The sequence below is a fragment of the Acipenser ruthenus genome, chromosome 9 (assembly GCF_902713425.1).
Source record: "Acipenser ruthenus chromosome 9, fAciRut3.2 maternal haplotype, whole genome shotgun sequence".
In the NCBI taxonomy this organism is placed as follows: Eukaryota; Metazoa; Chordata; class Actinopteri; order Acipenseriformes; family Acipenseridae; genus Acipenser; species Acipenser ruthenus.
In genome coordinates, this window is record NC_081197.1 from 47,124,191 (window position 1) to 47,142,163 (window position 17,973).

The following is a 17,973-nucleotide window of genomic DNA, read 5'->3' on the forward strand; positions in this document are numbered from 1 at the left end:
CTTCAATTAACAAATGTTGGCAAATCAATTTGCAATTTGAACAGTTTGTTTGGAATGTACCATGGAATCTTTAATGTCCACAGTGGAGAAGATTGTGGTTTGACATCTAACCTAAAGGATAGCACCCTCTACAATAAAATCATGCTGGTGCATTGGATCAGTACCAATATCAGTTTTATTATTATTATTATTATTATTATTATTATTATTATTATTATTATTATTATGTTTATTTAGCAGACGCCTTTATCCAAGGTGACTTACAGAGACTAGGGTGTGTGAACTATGCGTCAGCTGCAGAGTCACTTGCAACAACATCTCACCTGAAAGGTGGGACACAAGGAGGTTAAGTGACTTGCTCAAGGTCACACAGAGTCAGTGATTGAGCTGGGGTTTGAACCAGAGACCTCCTTTGCTCTGTCGTTAGTATAGTTACAGCTTTGCCTCTGTTGCCTATGTTCCGATATAACATAGGACAGGTCTAGACAAATAGCCTTGATATACATTTTACAGCTGGAGATGGGAGGGTGAGGGAACTTTATCTCAAATTGTACTCATACAGTACAGAGGCAAGGTGTGTCAGAGATAAAAGACCTTTGACAACAGTATCCATTGCCTTTTCTATAAACTGAAAGAACATTTGACCGAAATTCAAGATGCAAACCAATATATTTAGACTATCTGCTGATCTGCTATCTGAGACTGCAGAAGAAAGGCTTGAACCACATACAGTACAGAGAAAAAGAGTAAAACTTTTGTTTCTTTCTGAGTTGATGTGCATCTTCTGATGCAGTGAGATAACAATCTACATTTCTTGGTTGTTGTAAAATGCATGTCAACACCTTCATGTCTTACCCGTTTCTCTCTACCAAACTGTATCTCTCCAGACGCACACATTCAACCTGCAGACAACATATTCGTGCTACATTTTACAAGGTATTAAGTGAATGACTCTCCAACACCTCTGCCAATGCTGCTCATTTAAATAACACAATATGTTGGCAAGGTCGTAATTAACTTGGACTTAGAGATCCAGTGTCAGGAGGTTAAAGCTACAGAAGAGGTAAAAGTAAAATTGTATTAAGTGAAAGATACCACTGCCAAGAAAAATAAATTAAGGAAGTATGCATGAACACAGCACACTTGTATGGTGATTACTCCACCCAACTCCCTTCAGAAAAGCTTTTAATGTCCATGGCTTGGGCTTGAAGGGCTGTAGAATTTACAAATTTAGATGCCAATTGGATTTAGATTCTATCGGGTAGTCAGGTGTTTTTAAGGCTCATGATGGATGTAGACATTTTTTTAATGAGGATTGAGGAAAGGAATCCTTTAATTAGATTTTCTTTTTAGAGAAACTATCCTTTTAAAACCCTTTGTTTCACAGAAGTTTCTGTGATTACGGCATAAAAGGGAAGATCCGCACAAAAGGAGTGAATAGAAATTAACTGGATCAGAGCAGGAATATGTGCCTAATTAACGTTTTTAAAGGGTAAGTAATGCACTTTGTTTAACCTTTAGCTGTGCCATTCTTAGCATTTTACAATTGGGTAACTGCCAGAGAGTTGGTAAAGGGGCTTATTGTACCAAGCAGAGAAAGGCTAAACCTTCATCTCTTTGACTACAGAGAAGCAAGAGTTTGCAGGGCTGCATTCCTTATTATGCCACCGGAAAACTCTTTAGTAGCTCTAATGGCAAAGATGCCAGTATTCTACTAATTAACTGCAGGCCATTACATATAACTAAGTGACGTATGGGACCCTCATCTCTCCCTAAGCCCCCACTCGACCTCTCCGCTCCTCCTGCACTAGAAGACTGGCTCTACCTCCTCTATGCTGCCCTGCCTCCAGAGCCCGCTCCTTCTCCACCCTCGCCCCGCAGTGGTGGAATGACCTTCCTACAGATGTCAGGACTGCCCAGTCCCTGACCACCTTCCGGCGCCTCCTCAAGACTCACCTCTTCAGACAGCACCTGTAGAACTCCTCTTTTTTTTCCCTCTGGACACTTATCACTCTTCCTTAAATGCGCTTTACTTGCTCTTATCTGCCCCCTATTTTACTGCATCTAATCCTGTACTTTAGAGTACTGTAATCTGTCAAGTGTTATTTAATCTGTAGCATTTTGTATTTAATTATATCCTGATGTAACTATCACTGACACTGTTATCTGCTCCGTTATTGAATCGTATTTTGTCATACTTGTACTTGCTAGAACCAAAGTCATTGTATTTATCTTGCTCTTAATTGTACTGTACTTGTACTGTGATTCTTGAAATGTATTTTTGTTTACAACTGTAAGTCGCCCTGGATAAGGGCATCTGCTAATAAATAAATAAATAAATAATAATAATGATCAACTGCTCTGAAATCAATTTTACAAGTAAAATAAATGTTTGAATGTTTTCAGAGCTATGAGACGTTATGGCCTTGCTGCCAAAAGTCTATTATGTATTTTTATTTTCATACATGCTTTTGAGACCCGGCATGCAACTGAATTCTCAAAGTTGCTGAAGAAGTGATGTTTACAGAATAGGATTAAAGTCTCACCTAAACAAATGGCAAATGTTGGTCTTGAAACTAGACTTTTAGACTTAGGGTCACCAGAGGATTTTTCACTGACAAATATTTCCCATTAATTTGCGCTCACAGTTTCCCAGCTGTATTGGCTTTGGGCTCTGTCGACAATTCTTGTAAACTGATCAGCCGGCTTCTACACTACCTTCGCTTTATGAATGTTCTTAAATTCCTAATATTGTTTGTGTTATAATGGCACCATCTGAAAACTGTGGTGTACAGATTGAAAATACACTGTTGAGGTTTTGCGCTTGCCTTCCTTTATTTCCTCTCCTCAACACACTCCTGTAAAAAATATGATTAAATCTCATTCCGTTTGTAAAAATAAACCAATAATGTTAATGCTATAACACGAGTCAGAAATACTTTTGGTGCAGGTAGGAGCATGGGAATGTACTGTAAATCAGCCTCAAATAATGTTTTAATTGGGAAATAAATGAATATACAGATATTAAAGATTATGATAGGAGGTGTGAGTTTTCCTCTGACAGACAGTGAGACACACGGAGGAGGTGACATTGACAACGCTGCTTAGTCACGCAGTACCAGCGTCATAACCAGAGCTGACATTCTACTGAGGTTAAACTTAGGTTTCAAGCTATAGCTGGCAGTATTTATATGGCTGCTTGGTATTTACTATTCAAACTCCAAATCTGTGTTACATGGCAAACCAACTGAGAAAATTGTACTTCACCAGAATTTTTACATGAGCATCAGCATTGATGATGTAAAAAAACAACCAAGGACACAACCTCGGTGTCCTCATAGCTAGTGACGGCCATGCGCAGTACTTACAGTATTTGCACACATACAAACAGAAATGATCACATGATGCTACCAGCAATGGTTAAAAAAGGCTAAATAAAACACCAAACTACAAAAAACAGGTGCTGTGAAGACAGCAAGCGAGCACTACTCCACTAAACAACGGAGATCCCGCTTACAAACCTCGCTCATATACTTTTATATAGGGTCTTAAATCGCTTACCTAATCCTTATTGATTATACAATTAAACCAAGCCCAACCCCGGTTATACACATGTGATCGGGGAATTTTGGCTTTTACAAATCTTTTTTCCGGGTAGCGTGAATGATCTTAATCCTTTTGCTTGTTATGGCCTTGCAGCAGCCCCAAGGTTTATTAGCTGACCCTTTTTATCGCAATATACTCCACCAGGACTAGCCCGTCTGCTGGTTAGGGATCCACAACTGGCCAATCACTAGCTACTTTTCCCGGTAACCAAACACAGCAGGTAGGATGTCCCAGACGGAGTTTCCGGCTCTCATAATTTACAACAAAACTATTTACACAATGCGATTTACAACACACACACCCCCAAATGAAAAATAGACAAAACAAAAACCTGCTTTTCATGCACAGGACCTCAGTTCTGCCACACAGGTACATACTGTAGTCTACATACTATAGTACCATAGCTGTCCCATATAATCCAGAAGCCAGTACAGTTTCTCTCACATAAAAGTATGTTTTCTAATATTTTGTAAAACCCACCTTGGAAGTTGATGTTTCATAAAATGGTATCATTTCTGACAAATATGCTATAGAGATGTTTGATAATGCATTCTTTTGTTTGGATATCTATAGAAACCACTCAAGGTTAGTCGGTGAAACTGTGTCCTCTGCTTTCAGACCCTGATCTGCCTTTGACCTGCAACCTTGCACAGACTTGTTCTGAGCTGTCTGCTAGCATGACCTGTTTTGTCTGCTTATCTGAAATGATTTTGTATTTAAAGAAACACTTACCCTCCAACAAGTATTAGGACAGATAAACAAAGGCAGAACAACCTAATCCATTTACTACCAATGCGGACTGGTTGGGACACTTTGTTTGGCTGGGGTTTCACTGATTAACTTCAGGACTGAGTACATATTTATACAGATACTATTCCTTCTACATTTGTTACAATTATTTTGGTTCTTGGGAGATATTCCAGGAGAATCATGGGGAGAGAACTGTTGTGTAGAAGTTCCCAGAGCATTTCTAACCAGACAAACCTACAATCTGCATACCATTCACACCTCCAATTGAGAAATCATGGAGAATGAGGCATTGAAAGAAAGCATAGTAATATATCAAGGTTATATATCCTCAACTTAACTCAACTTTAAAGTGTTAACATTGTATTTTATCTCCAACCCCCCCCCCCACCTTAAATGGAAAAGTGTATTTGTTTCCAGCAAGCTGCATTCTGCTGTTTCTCTTAGGAGTGAAAGTTTCACTTTTTCCCTGGAATATTAAATTATATGAGGTTACATCAGTATATGTCACTGTGCTTCTGTAAAATCTACACTTACACTGGAAGCAATCCTAAAGCTTTGTTTTTAGAAAGCCCAGAAGTTAAGTAAAATCTTGCCGAAAAAAAAAGATCCCACAGAAATGATCTCCCTGGGTTAAACTTTGTAGAGCAACTACTTTGAAAAAAACTCAGTCCAGATGGAGCATGCAGACATGCATTCCTTATGCTTTCAACATTCCAGGACTAGAGAGAGGCAGAGTGGTGATGATGGATACAAACAGACTGACTAACATAATCTTAAGGGGAATATGCCGATTACCAGTTCCACTTCTGAAAATATATTATGCTAATAAAACATTTTTGAAGGTAACTACTCTGTATAAGATGTGCTGCAGGCTTCAAACAAATACGTCTCTTTATCTATTTATATAATTTATCAATTACCTATAATAAATGTCTTTTATAAAATACTTGTTGCCATGACTGAGTGCAATATGTAATTAAATTAAAATACAATTTATAGTGATCATAATAAGATGTGTTTGATTTTTTTCTATACAATGACTGTATTCTGTATACTGTACCAGTACTAAGTTTTTTCTGTTTTAATACATTCATAATTTAATTTTTTTCTGTAAAATATTTTCTTCTTTTTAAAAAAAAATCTTTTGTTGTTATTGTAACCTTGGCGTGTGGCTCAGGGCCCCCCTGTTCTGCTCCCTATTTAAACCCCAAGTCACACCCTTATTCTCTGTCTCACTTCTCAGTTTCCTCCATCCTCCGTTCCTCATCTACTATGCTGCACCACCTCTGCAACTGACTGCCATTGGGGCCAAGTGAAGCTCACTTCCCAGCCTTATAGGCCCGTCCGCACCAGCAGGGCTGGCGGCAGGTAGGAAAAATATTTTTCTATCAAAAAGGTTTTCATAATCAGTAGTTCGTCGCTAAACCGGACATGTATGGAGACATGAGTTGTCCGATTAAAAAAAAAAAAAAAATATATATATATATATATATATATATATATATATATATATATATATATATATATATATATATATTTAAATAAATCTGTACAGTAGCCTATACAGTAGTAAAATAATAGAAGTTATGATAATGAGGCTCGACAAAATGCTTGTCAAATGAATGTCTTGATTGTTGGAAAGTAAGCAGGAACTGTGCCAATTATAGAATTTAATTGGCACATTTGTATAATTGTATGCTGAGATTAGACAATAGCTTTTGGCTTTACGAAGAACTGGGGAGGACAGAAGCCAATAGGGAGTCTTTCCAGTCTCGCCCTCGAGGGAAGTGAAGCTCACTACTTAGCTTGGAAGTCCGACCTTCCTCAGTAAAGGCAATCGTCAGCAAGCTGGGGGAGACCTCTGGACTTCTCTTCATCTTTTTGATTCTTCTGCTGTCCTATTTTCTGTTTCCACTTGGGGGATGCAAAGCTCGTTCCTCCACAAGGGCAGCTCTCCAAAGGGAGTCAAAGGGAGACCCTGTCCTCTTTTCCAAGTTGCAAGCATTTTCCTCCCCTCCTAATCCTGGAGGTTCTTCCTCCACACAGCAGTCTTTAATAAGTTAAATTACACTGATGGCTTAATTTAATATGTTATTAGATATTACATCATTTACTGCTTTTAGATCTATCATATTATACTCAAACACTTAAGTAAAAATCCTGTTTGCATTTGGTAAATATAAACCATATTTGTAGTAAAGGTTACAATGTATTAACTCATATGTGTAAATGCAGCTGGATTACTTTAATCATGCTGTTTTCCATGTGCTTCTATATTGAATCATGTGCTTGATGTTGTTTGCGAGGCAGTTCTCTTTAGTTTTTTCTGCTAGAATATGCCAGATTGTTCCTTTGTTTGATGGTGATAAAACAACTAAAACCATACCTCCACCAACTAGAACAATCCATAATCAAAGGACAGACTATTTTTGGGGTTAAAAAAGACCCATTTAAACTACTGGGACCATGAAGCCTGCTAGTATAAACTTGCACACTTTATCTGATAACATCTTTACAGTCAACTGAGCTAAAAATATTTGGCATTCTCTGACAGGCCTGGTTAACGTGATTGTCTTTTTCTCAACCAGTCACCTAAATATTACTGATACTGTGGGACACAGTGAAGTTATCAGAAATATGAGATGCCAGGAGGATGTATCCTTCTTGCCAGTTGGATAAATCATGAAGGAAGGAATTTCATATTCTACTTATGATCTCTAAAAGTTATAAGTCAAATATACCTAGCTCTTATGATTTGAAACATTCTTCTGCTTCTTTATCTAATTCGTGTTCTAAGGTCAAAGGTGTTCTGTACTTTACAGTAACCAGGATATGATGACTGAAACAGATAATTATACAAAGTGAATCTAGGTAACAAGAGGAATACAACAAGATCATTCTGATATTTCATTCCCAAGTTGCTCTCTAAAAGACTTTAATTTGTTACTAACTATTTTTGAATATGGCTTGTGCCAATTATATTATTAAATGGTTTAGCCTTTTGGGCACTCAACAGCATCAGAAATTAGACTGTCCGTTTTTTTTAACTTTCTATAAAGGAGACGAGCTGCACACGCACACGCACACACACACACACACACACACACACACACACTGTGTGTATATGTGATCAAACCAGACAAAGGCCTGCAAATATCTGTAGCAGTAGAAGATTTCTTAATGCCCACAACAGACTCTGTTATACATCAAGAAACATAACAGAAATGAGATGTTTACATAAAATAAAAACTGTACACCTGAAAGAAAAAGAACATATGTTCACTACGGAACTGAACAGGAGAGATGATAGTAAAGATAATTAAAATGTTAACAAAATAAACAATGTGTGCGTTTTTTGTATGTTAGGATGATATAGAAATGAAGTCTGATGTGTGACACTGTATCAAGACATGGCTGAAGACAGAATAAAGAACCGAGCAGATTTTCAGTGGTGAGCTTCGTTATTATTATTATTATTATTATTATTATTATTATTATTATGATTTGACACAAGAATTGAGCAAAGATGGTCAAATTCATGAGTGAACAATTTAACGATACCTTAACAAGATGAATGTCGATGGGTGAAAACCATGATGCAAACCTTTGTCAAAAACAATACACAAAAGAAAGCGATCAGAGTTTCCAATTGAATACTTGAAGCCTGATTTCTTCAACTAAATTTTATGGTCAGACGAATCCAAAATATATATTTTTTTCACCAAGAAAGCAACAATATGTTTGGAGGAAGAGAGGAGAAGAATTTAAAGAAAAGTTAATGTCAGTGACTATAAATTAGTTGGGGCTGCGCACATTACGATTGTTTTTGCTTTTGTGTTTATTAGATTAGTATTTTGGTTTTGTTACTTTTGTTATGTTTCACATTATATTTTGTTTATTAGCCAAAGGGATGCATGTTTGTTGCTTATTTTGTATTGCTGTGTGTGTTATTTTTACTACAGCACAGGTGATTAGAGGGAGAGAATAGTCCCATTCCCCAATTCCAAATGCAGCCACAGGTGTTTTCCATTTACACCAATTAACTATCATTGATCATCCCCTATAAAAAGGGAACTGAAAGTACAGGAAGGGGGAGCATGGTTCTAGGGGGGAATTGAACAGAGGACACAAGAAGTCGGCCATCTTGACAGACAGACCTGGACGGCAACAACAGGGATTAATGGAACTCGAGAAGGAATACAGAAGGACAAAGACACGGCAGCCCGATAGAAGGAAGGTCACAAACTGATAGCAACGTATTCATCCTTGAATTACACTGTTGAAATGCTCTTTGATTTAAAGAAAGACTATTAGTATTATGCCGAGGACTGTGTGGTGTTTGACATTTGACTCTGAAGTAAAGACGCTTGGAAGAAAGATTTATAGCTACCGATAACAATAGTGGTTTTTATGATAAGGAGTTGTACTGCTTCCCTTCAAGGTACCCCCCTCCACAATGACTCCCCAGAGGAGCGAACAGGCACCAACCGAGGGACGGTCTGCCATCTCCCTGTACACACCTGAGATGCAAGGTCCTACCCTAATTAAGCTAAATACCAGTGGCCGGGTCGGAAGACTGACTAAAAGTAGGGACGGCCGAGATTGGGGTGTACATAGTGAATGACCAGGGACACGGAGGGAGTGTGGATATTTAGTGCTGTTTGTTCTTCCATTGTGTCGTGGTACTGGAGAGGGGGGATTGAGTCTGAAGGGAGACAAATAAAAGCCTTACACCGGGACAAACAAACGTATTAGGAGGTTCTTGGGTCAGTCACCTTCAACTTTACCTTTCCTTCTTGGCGTTTCTATTGGGACAGTGTTTGACGACTTGGATTAAGTACAGGACCCACTAACTGATTTCTAGGCCTTCTTTGGCCCCACAAAAATATACTGGAACTATTGTCTTGCTCAGGACTGTGGTGTTGTAAACTCTTGTGTTGAGTTGAAGAACTGTATTAATATTATCCCCCTGAAGTTACAAGTAGCCTGTCTGCTAACAATGCTTTATAGAACGTTTTAGTGGTTTTACTTGGTGCGCATTTTTAGGTGTTTTTAGAGAAGGCGTTTGTACTGAGAAAGGGGTGGCATATAGGTTCACACTGCAAGGTAGTCGTAGGGGGGATTTTGTGAAATATTCTTATAAAGAAAAACTGTATTGAATTGTATAATTTCCCTGTAATAAAAAGAGAATTATTTTTACTTGTTTGTGTAGTTTCTGTACACTCACTGGGAAGGTCCAGTGGTCAGTTTGAAATCCAAACAACCGGTGGACAAAGGATTAGAAAGATAATGAAAACTTACACTTAACTGGAATTAACAGTATTGGACCCTGACATTCATCATGCCATCATATTTCTCAGTAGAACAATTAGAACTGCCCAAATACTTTTGTCTGCGACTGTATACTACTATAAAAAATATTAGTCTTATCTCTTGTGATCAGCAGCACAGAACAAGGCTGGGGTGTGATATGAGGTCAGTAACTCACCCAGGAACTACAGGAAGCAGGAAGGGGTCTTTGTGGTTATTGACGAGTTGGCAGTGTACAAATGCAGCTTTCTGTGAAAGTGTTTTCTTTTTTGTTTACGTTGTAAGAGGTTAGCTTTAAGACTTGAAGTTTCATCCCTGTATCCCTCTCTACCACGTAGGAATGGGCATAAAAATATTTTACTAGTTACAAAATACTTATTTTAAAATATAAATAGTATTTTTTTTTTTTGTATGGAAAACAATTGTGAAAATTATTTTCTATTTAAAATAACTTTTATACTAATTTGACTGGACAGGAAATGGGAACTATCCTGATGAACTCCCTCCTAGTCTCGGATAAACCTTTCTACTTAAAAAAATATATCTATATATGTATATTGCTGTGTCAAGTATAGCAATACTTCTTTAAAGATGGATGTAGATAGCAGGCGGGAAATAGGAGGCTGGTGGCCAAAACAAATGGGGAGGCAGGAAAAAAGCAGAGGGCTAGGAGGCTCCTTAAGCCCCCAGCAGTACTAAACCTTATTATTGTATTCTAATTGACAAAATTTCATATCTTAATGTTTTACCCCAATTCGACTGTTAAACACATTTTCTCCACTAGCCAGCAGAGAAAAGAAAACAGTAGCCCATCATCGTTTATTCTATTAAACTTAACTGTTACACATTGCTAGCGTATGTTTGAAAATGCACTGTATACAACATTAATATAGCATTTAGATTTCGAGAACACGTCACTAACATACTTTGCATACAATATTTTCTATACAAAGTTATTAAGGCAGGAGAAAGGCAGACATAAATCAAGCACATCCTATCAATTTAATTTGCTAAACTTAAATAAATGACCAACAAAATAATGAAATACTGTTTTGTACACATGAAACGTATTTAATAAAAAAAGCAATGCAGCCACACTTTAATTTGCGGACAATATAGATTACAATTCGAAGAAACAAACAGAAACAGTACTCTATCATTTTAAAATAAATGTATTAAAATTGAAATGAATGAATCTATATTGGCATCCGCTACGTCCTTCTAAACCGTGCTTCGTTCCTTTCACTCTCGTCAGTATTAGCATCTGAGGTCATCGATGTGGGAGGGCACATGTCCGGTGATTGGCTAAAACAGGCAAAAGGGGAGGGGAGGCATGCCACCCTTGGCTATTTTTTAAATGACTTTACTCAACGTTCCATGCAAGACAGCTGAAGAAATGGAAGAATATGATTGGCCAATGGACGTGCTAATCATAACTACAGAGGAGACAAGAGGCCACCTGTCTCCTCCGAATGTACAACAGTGACTGACTGGAGAATGTGGATTGGACGTCTGCCTCTGTGTTAAAGCTATGTATTTAGTTTTATATTACATATAAATAAATACATTAAAAATCTTATTTATTTCAGAATTTAAGTAGGCAGTGCCTCCTCGGTCTCCTCTGACAAACCACCACTAGTAAAAGGTTTATTCCACATAGGTTTTCTCAGATGCTGACAAAGAGTAACATTAATGCTTAAAATAATGGATGCAAAATCAATTCAATATTTTTTCTGTAGGCGTCTAATTAATTAGTTTTTGTATAGCTAAGGAATTCATGATGCAGAGAACTTTATAAAGTGCCTAATTCTATCAAGATTATTATCCGAGAAACATACTGATTCTTGAATGCCCCTTTAGTGCACACTCTGGGTGTTTAATGGAGAAACAGCAACGGCCTGCTAGTTACTTTGCTCTTTTGCATCCTACATTAAAAGCAGAGATGATCGCAACTGGACTTTATCATTTGGAAATAATGATCTGCTATTAAAAGTGAGTAGAGATCAGACATGTTAGATTACATCACTTCATTTTCAAAACGATTGAGTGGCATTTCCTTGCACTACCGGTAACACAAAAATGCAACTTAATAACTATTTACTTTCCACGATATGCTATAAATTCAACATTCCTTACTTTCCTTTATGGTGTTTCTCGTGCTTGAAGACTCACCACCAGTATAGTCTTAATAGTTCCCTAGTAAAAGAAAAATACCTTGATAGGAGTAAGTAATTGTTGCTCTTTTTTAAACATTATATTAATGTACAGGTATTATATATTAATGTTTGAGTCAGCTTGTTGAGAGAATTATCATATTATAAAAGCGGATTTTCTAACACCTTGCTCCTTGTCAAGTTACACTTTAGTCAGCTCTAATTTAATCATAGAATTTGCTTATAAACCACATTTCAATGCGCATATATATATATATATATATACAGTGCCTTGCGAAAGTATTCGGCCCCCTGAACTTTGCGACCTTTTGCCACATTTCAGGCTTCAAACATAAAGATATGAAACTGTAATTTTTTGTGAAGAATCAACAACAAGTGGGACACAATCATGAAGTGGAACGAAATTTATTGGATATTTCAAACTTTTTTAACAAATAAAAAACTTAAAAATTGGGCGTGCAAAATTATTCAGCCCCTTTACTTTCAGTGCAGCAAACTCTCTCCAGAAGTTCAGTGAGGATCTCTGAATGATCCAATGTTGACCTAAATGACTAATGATGATAAATAGAATCCACCTGTGTGTAATCAAGTCTCCGTATAAATGCACCTGCACTGTGATATTCTCAGAGGTCCGTTTAAAGCGCAGAGAGCATCATGAAGAACAAGGAACACACCAGGCAGGTCCGAGATACTGTTGTGGAGAAGTTTAAAGCCGGATTTGGATACAAAAAGATTTCCCAAGCTTTAAACATCCCAAGGAGCACTGTGCAAGCAATAATATTGAAATGGAAGGAGTATCAGACCACTGCAAATCTACCAAGACCTGGCCGTCCCTCTAAACTTTCAGCTCATACAAGGAGAAGACTGATCAGAGATGCAGCCAAGAGGCCCATGATCACTCTGGATGAACTGCAGAGATCTACAGCTGAGGTGGGAGACTCTGTCCATAGGACAACAATCAGTTGTATACTGCACAAATCTGGCCTTTATGGAAGAGACAAGAAGAAAGCCATTTCTTAAAGATATCCATAAAAAGTGTCGTTTACAGTTTGCCACAAGCCACCTGGGAGACACACCAAACATGTGGAAGAAGGTGCTCTGGTCAGATGAAACCAAAATCGAACTTTTTGGCAACAATGCAAAACGTTATGTTTGGCGTAAAAGCAACACAGCTCATCACCCTGAACACACCATCCCCACTGTCAAACATGGTGGTGGCAGCATCATGGTTTGGGCCTGCTTTTCTTCAGCAGGGACAGGGAAGATGGTTAAAATTGATGGGAAGATGGATGGAGCCAAATACAGGACCATTCTGGAAGAAAACCTGATGGAGTCTGCAAAAGACCTGAGACTGGGACAGAGATTTGTCTTCCAACAAGACAATGATCCAAAACATAAAGCAAAATCTACAATGGAATGGTTCACAAATAAACATATCCAGGTGTTAGAATGGCCAAGTCAAAGTCCAGACCTGAATCCAATCGAGAATCTGTGGAAAGAACTGAAAACTGCTGTTCACAAATGCTCTCCATCCAACCTCACTGAGCTCGAGCTGTTTTGCAAGGAGGAATGGGCAAAAATTTCAGTCTCTCGATGTGCAAAACTGATAGAGACATACCCCAAGCGACTTACAGCTGTAATCGCAGCAAAAGGTGGCGCTACAAAGTATTAACTTAAGGGGGCTGAATAATTTTGCACGCCCAATTTTTCAGTTTTTTATTTGTTAAAAAAGTTTGAAATATCCAATAAATTTCGTTCCACTTCATGATTGTGTCCCACTTGTTGTTGATTCTTCACAAAAAATTACAGTTTCATATCTTTATGTTTGAAGCCTGAAATGTGGCAAAAGGTCGCAAAGTTCAAGGGGGCCGAATACTTTCGCAAGGCACTGTATATATATATATATATATATATATATATATATATATATATATATATATATATATATATATATATATTATACATGACAAGCTAAAAGAATTGCCCTGCACACATCATGTTTGCACAGTTGTTTTACCAAAAAGTGTCATCAGGGCATTGAGACATATTCAGCTCCCCCTAATGTGGGCAATAATCGGTTGTAAACTGCGTCACAATTATGGTTAGAGTGTTGTGGTACTGGTGCATCCATTATATGAGATAGTACAGCTCCTGTGATGTCATGTGACAAATCACATCATTGCACAGCAGCTTATGAGATTGTACATCCCACACTGTTAATCATAAAAAGGGTTTCTGTCAATCTTTTTTTGACAGGCTCTCCAGCAAGCAAAATACTTTGACTGAATATTGATTCAACATCAGATATTGACGTTGAAAATTGGTTGCTTTTGCAAATGGAATTGACATTGAATTGTCAACGTTTATGCAACATCGGATATCAATGTTTTTACAAGGTGTTAATTTAAATTCTGCGAATAAAAAGCACACAGGTTAGTATAACGGTCACTGTTTTCTGAATAATTTGTCATTTTGCCTCAAAATGGTGAAAAGGGTACCTTATACAACGAAGGTCACGGCCTAAGAGAAATATATTTTAAAACTACCACACCAGACAGTGCACGCTATACTACATAAGTACCAAAACCAGAAAAGAATTGCCACAAAGTGACAAGATTGTGCCATTGTTGCCAAGGTCAGGAGAAACAGGAAAGTACATGCTTCAGATATTGTGCAGGAGCTAATTGAAGAATGTGGTGTTAAGGTGACAGCTGAAACAGAATTCACTCTGAAACACTCTTTTTTTGAGTTTCTGTTTCTCTTGGCAACATATCTTCCTGATTAATTGTTTGAGACTGCTTGAATAATTGCTCGAGCACATCTGGCATAATATCTACTTGAGGTGGAAAGAGTGCTCAGCTGGCTGAACAAAGCCCAAAAAAGACACAATTAGGAGGTTTTCATTGTACATTTCTATTTTTTTCCAGAATAAGACTTTCTAAATACAGTTTATTTTTCTTAGTAATTGAACGATGTCTGATTGAAACCATAATTTTCTTAGTAGTCAAAGTAGTAAAGGTTTATTAAAAACACAAACAAGTACTATGAAATCCTGGGAATGAATAACAAGTGAAGTGGATTTAGTCTAGACGTGGCTATTGACCCAATGGGAGCTAACCTTTGCACCTGCCTGCCTTACCTGGTTATTCAGCTTTGAATAATGGATTATTAAAAAAAAATCCAGATTTTGCACGCTGTTTGAAAGGGGAGCCTTAGAAACAGATTAGCCATGAGTCTTACCCCTTATCCCTATATTTTTGCTGCTGTATTTGGATTGTTTATTTTATTTTATTTTTGTTTTGTTTTATTTTAATAATAAAAAAGAGATAAACCACTGTATATACCTGCTCCTGCATAGCTTCAAAGAAATACTGTGTTTACCATCTCTTTCCTCAAATCTTTGTCTGAAGGACGTCCATGCTCGGTCATTCAAGATGCCCACAGAGTAACATAGTTCAAAGTTATAAAACCAGCAAATATTCAGAGAGTTAAACCAAGATAGAGAATCCGTTAGGCTACAATACAAAGAAGGTATGATCAGATGGAAGTTTATATACCTAATGTAAGTAAATTATGGTCTTCCAATTACTTTTAGGAACCACAAATATTAATTGCAAAGCTAATGGGGGCAAAAGTATGGCTTTTGTTGACTGAGCCTCATTTATATATCACTGTAACCAAAATGAAGCACTTAATTCCCACGAAACGAGTCATTTAGCTACAAAGAAAAAAAGCATAATAAACAACAGCCTGTTAACTCTCTGGTGACAAACATTTAAAAATGTTGGCGTTAGCAGAGGAGATGCATTTATAATATGGGATTGTGACAGAGCCAGAACGATTCTTGGTGATAAATTTCCCTCCCGACCTGTGAGGACGCAGTGTAAAGGGGAACAGAGTTCCCTGGACTGGATGGCCTCACAATTAATTCCCAGGGTTAGGTGGAAGTCGGCCATCTAGAAAGGGGGCACAGCTACATTAAGTCATCGCTCCAGAGGGAAAGCGATGTGGCAACTAAGGATTGGAGGAGAAACGGCTACACTCGCTAATCAAGGCAGCAGTGTGGAGTAGTGATTAGGGCTCTGGACTCTTGACCGGAGGGTCATGGGTTCAATCCCAGGTAGGGGACACTGCTGCTGTACCCTTGAGCAAGGTACTTTACCTAGATTGCTCCAGTAAAAACCCAACTGTATAAATGAGTAATTGTATGAAAAAATAACATGTAAAAAATAATGTCATTGTATGTAAAAATAATGTGATATCTTGTAACAATTGTAAGTCGCCCTGGATAAGGGCGTCTGCTAAGAAATAAATAATAATAGATGGCTAACACGATCCTGAGCCAGCATAAACCCGGACAACACTGCAGTATTGTTCACAGATAAATTGTATTTGCACCACTAGCACTAATAGCACTCACCCTGGACTTGGACTTGTGTTTGTGGACTGAACCCCATGTTCATTTCGTTGTGTACTGCCAATCCTCCATTTATTGTTTACTATTGGATTACAAATTAAAACTACCATTTCACCAGTACTTTGTTGTCTGTCGTTATCTTGAACACTGCATCACCTCTACACCTGCACACTGCAACATCCCTTGGAGCTGGGAGACGCTTGGAGCTCGGTGCTTTTATTAAACAAAACAAAAATAAAAGACTTATACAAAAAAACACTCAAAACAAAAGGCACGTTGGCCAAAAGAACAGACAAATAATAACTAAAACAAAAAACAAGTATCACGCTGGTGCAAACCAGAGTGAATAGCAATTGTTTACTTTTCTCTTGACTACTGTTCTCCACTCTGAACACACTCTTCATTCAGCAAAACTGCAGATCTTTTATAGTCTGGTCAAGGGCTTAACTAGCTATTAATTATCTTATTACCCCTCGGCCGTAGTCTGCACGGGTTTATTAAGTCTGCGTGACTGTCAGCTAGTTAAATAATCAGTAGCTGACAGTCACGCATTCTCACGAGGTATTTTAAAATAAACAATAACATGGCGGATGGCACCTTGCTTGTCCTGCCACACAATAATAAAATACAAATAATACATTGGCTTGTCGCCGTCATATATACATAAATTACAACAACAATAATAACAATAATAATAATAATAATAATAATAATAATAATAATAATAATAATAATAAACAAATATATACAAAGGGGGCGAGACACTCCGCCATACATACCCCGCCTTGTGTGCAGCACACATGGCCTCAAAGGCCACCTCCCCCCTTAAAAACCCAGCAGTCCAGGTCCAGGTCTTGGGCCAGGAAAAGAGGTTTCAATGGGCCCATAAGCGGCAATGTCAGCAGTGCCACTAACGGCACCCAGGCTGGTTCCTCAAACCCCAGAAAATCCCCGGAGATCAGCAGCAAACGACCTCTGGGGTTGGCATCCCCGGGCAATAGTGCACGGGCAACCCCAGGCGATGCAGAGCTGGTGACCCAAGGTGAAACAGCATAGCGCTACCTCCACTAGAAGGAGGGTCTCTCTAAAACACTTCTCTCCTATACTTTGTGGGTCTTTAAATCCCTAAAGTAATTCCTGTTCTTACTCTACAGATTAATCCCGACCCTGATCCTGGATATACACACAGTCGTCTGTGGTTATGGCTTCCTCTTCATAGGAAAAACAAAACTCTGACCCCAATAGTGTAGACAGTCTCCATTCCTTTGGCCCATGGCCCTGCAGCAGCAGCAGTCTGGCTCCAGAGGATTTCCAGCAGCAGCACTCTGAATTCCCATGGCTTTGCAAAAGCCACGATCACTAGCATGTGCTCCCCAAGGCATGCCCTCCTAGCCAAACCTCTGATCGAGCCTCCCTGTCAATCAGTTGCCTGGCAACACATCTCCCATCTCCCGCTGCGCATCTCAGCTGCTCCCACAGCTGCACACATACGTGGAGGAACCAGGGACAGCACGCCCTATCACAGATTGGCACAGTGATGTCTGGGCTAATAACTCTGTGTATAGCAGGATTTTGTTTGGAGTAGTTTTTTGTTAGTTTTATATTTGCCTTTGCCCTTGACCTGTGTCATATGATGGTGTTTCTATGTTTATCTTATCTATGATTATGAAAAGGATGCTTCAGCACATATAAGGTGATACATTTTAAATGGATTTT

At 38.2% G+C, this 17,973-nt stretch overlaps 1 protein-coding gene across 1 annotated transcript in view; it reads right to left on the reverse strand.

Moving 5' to 3' along the window:
* Positions 1-17,452, reverse strand: part of LOC117405155 (E3 ubiquitin-protein ligase Midline-1) — a 160,671-nt gene extending 143,219 nt beyond the window's left edge. Inside the window, exon 1 of the mRNA XM_059030125.1 lies at positions 17,037-17,452. The gene's annotated coding sequence lies outside the window, so the exon portion shown is untranslated. The remainder of the gene's footprint in view (positions 1-17,036) is intronic.
* Between the last annotated feature and the right edge of the window lie 521 nt (positions 17,453-17,973).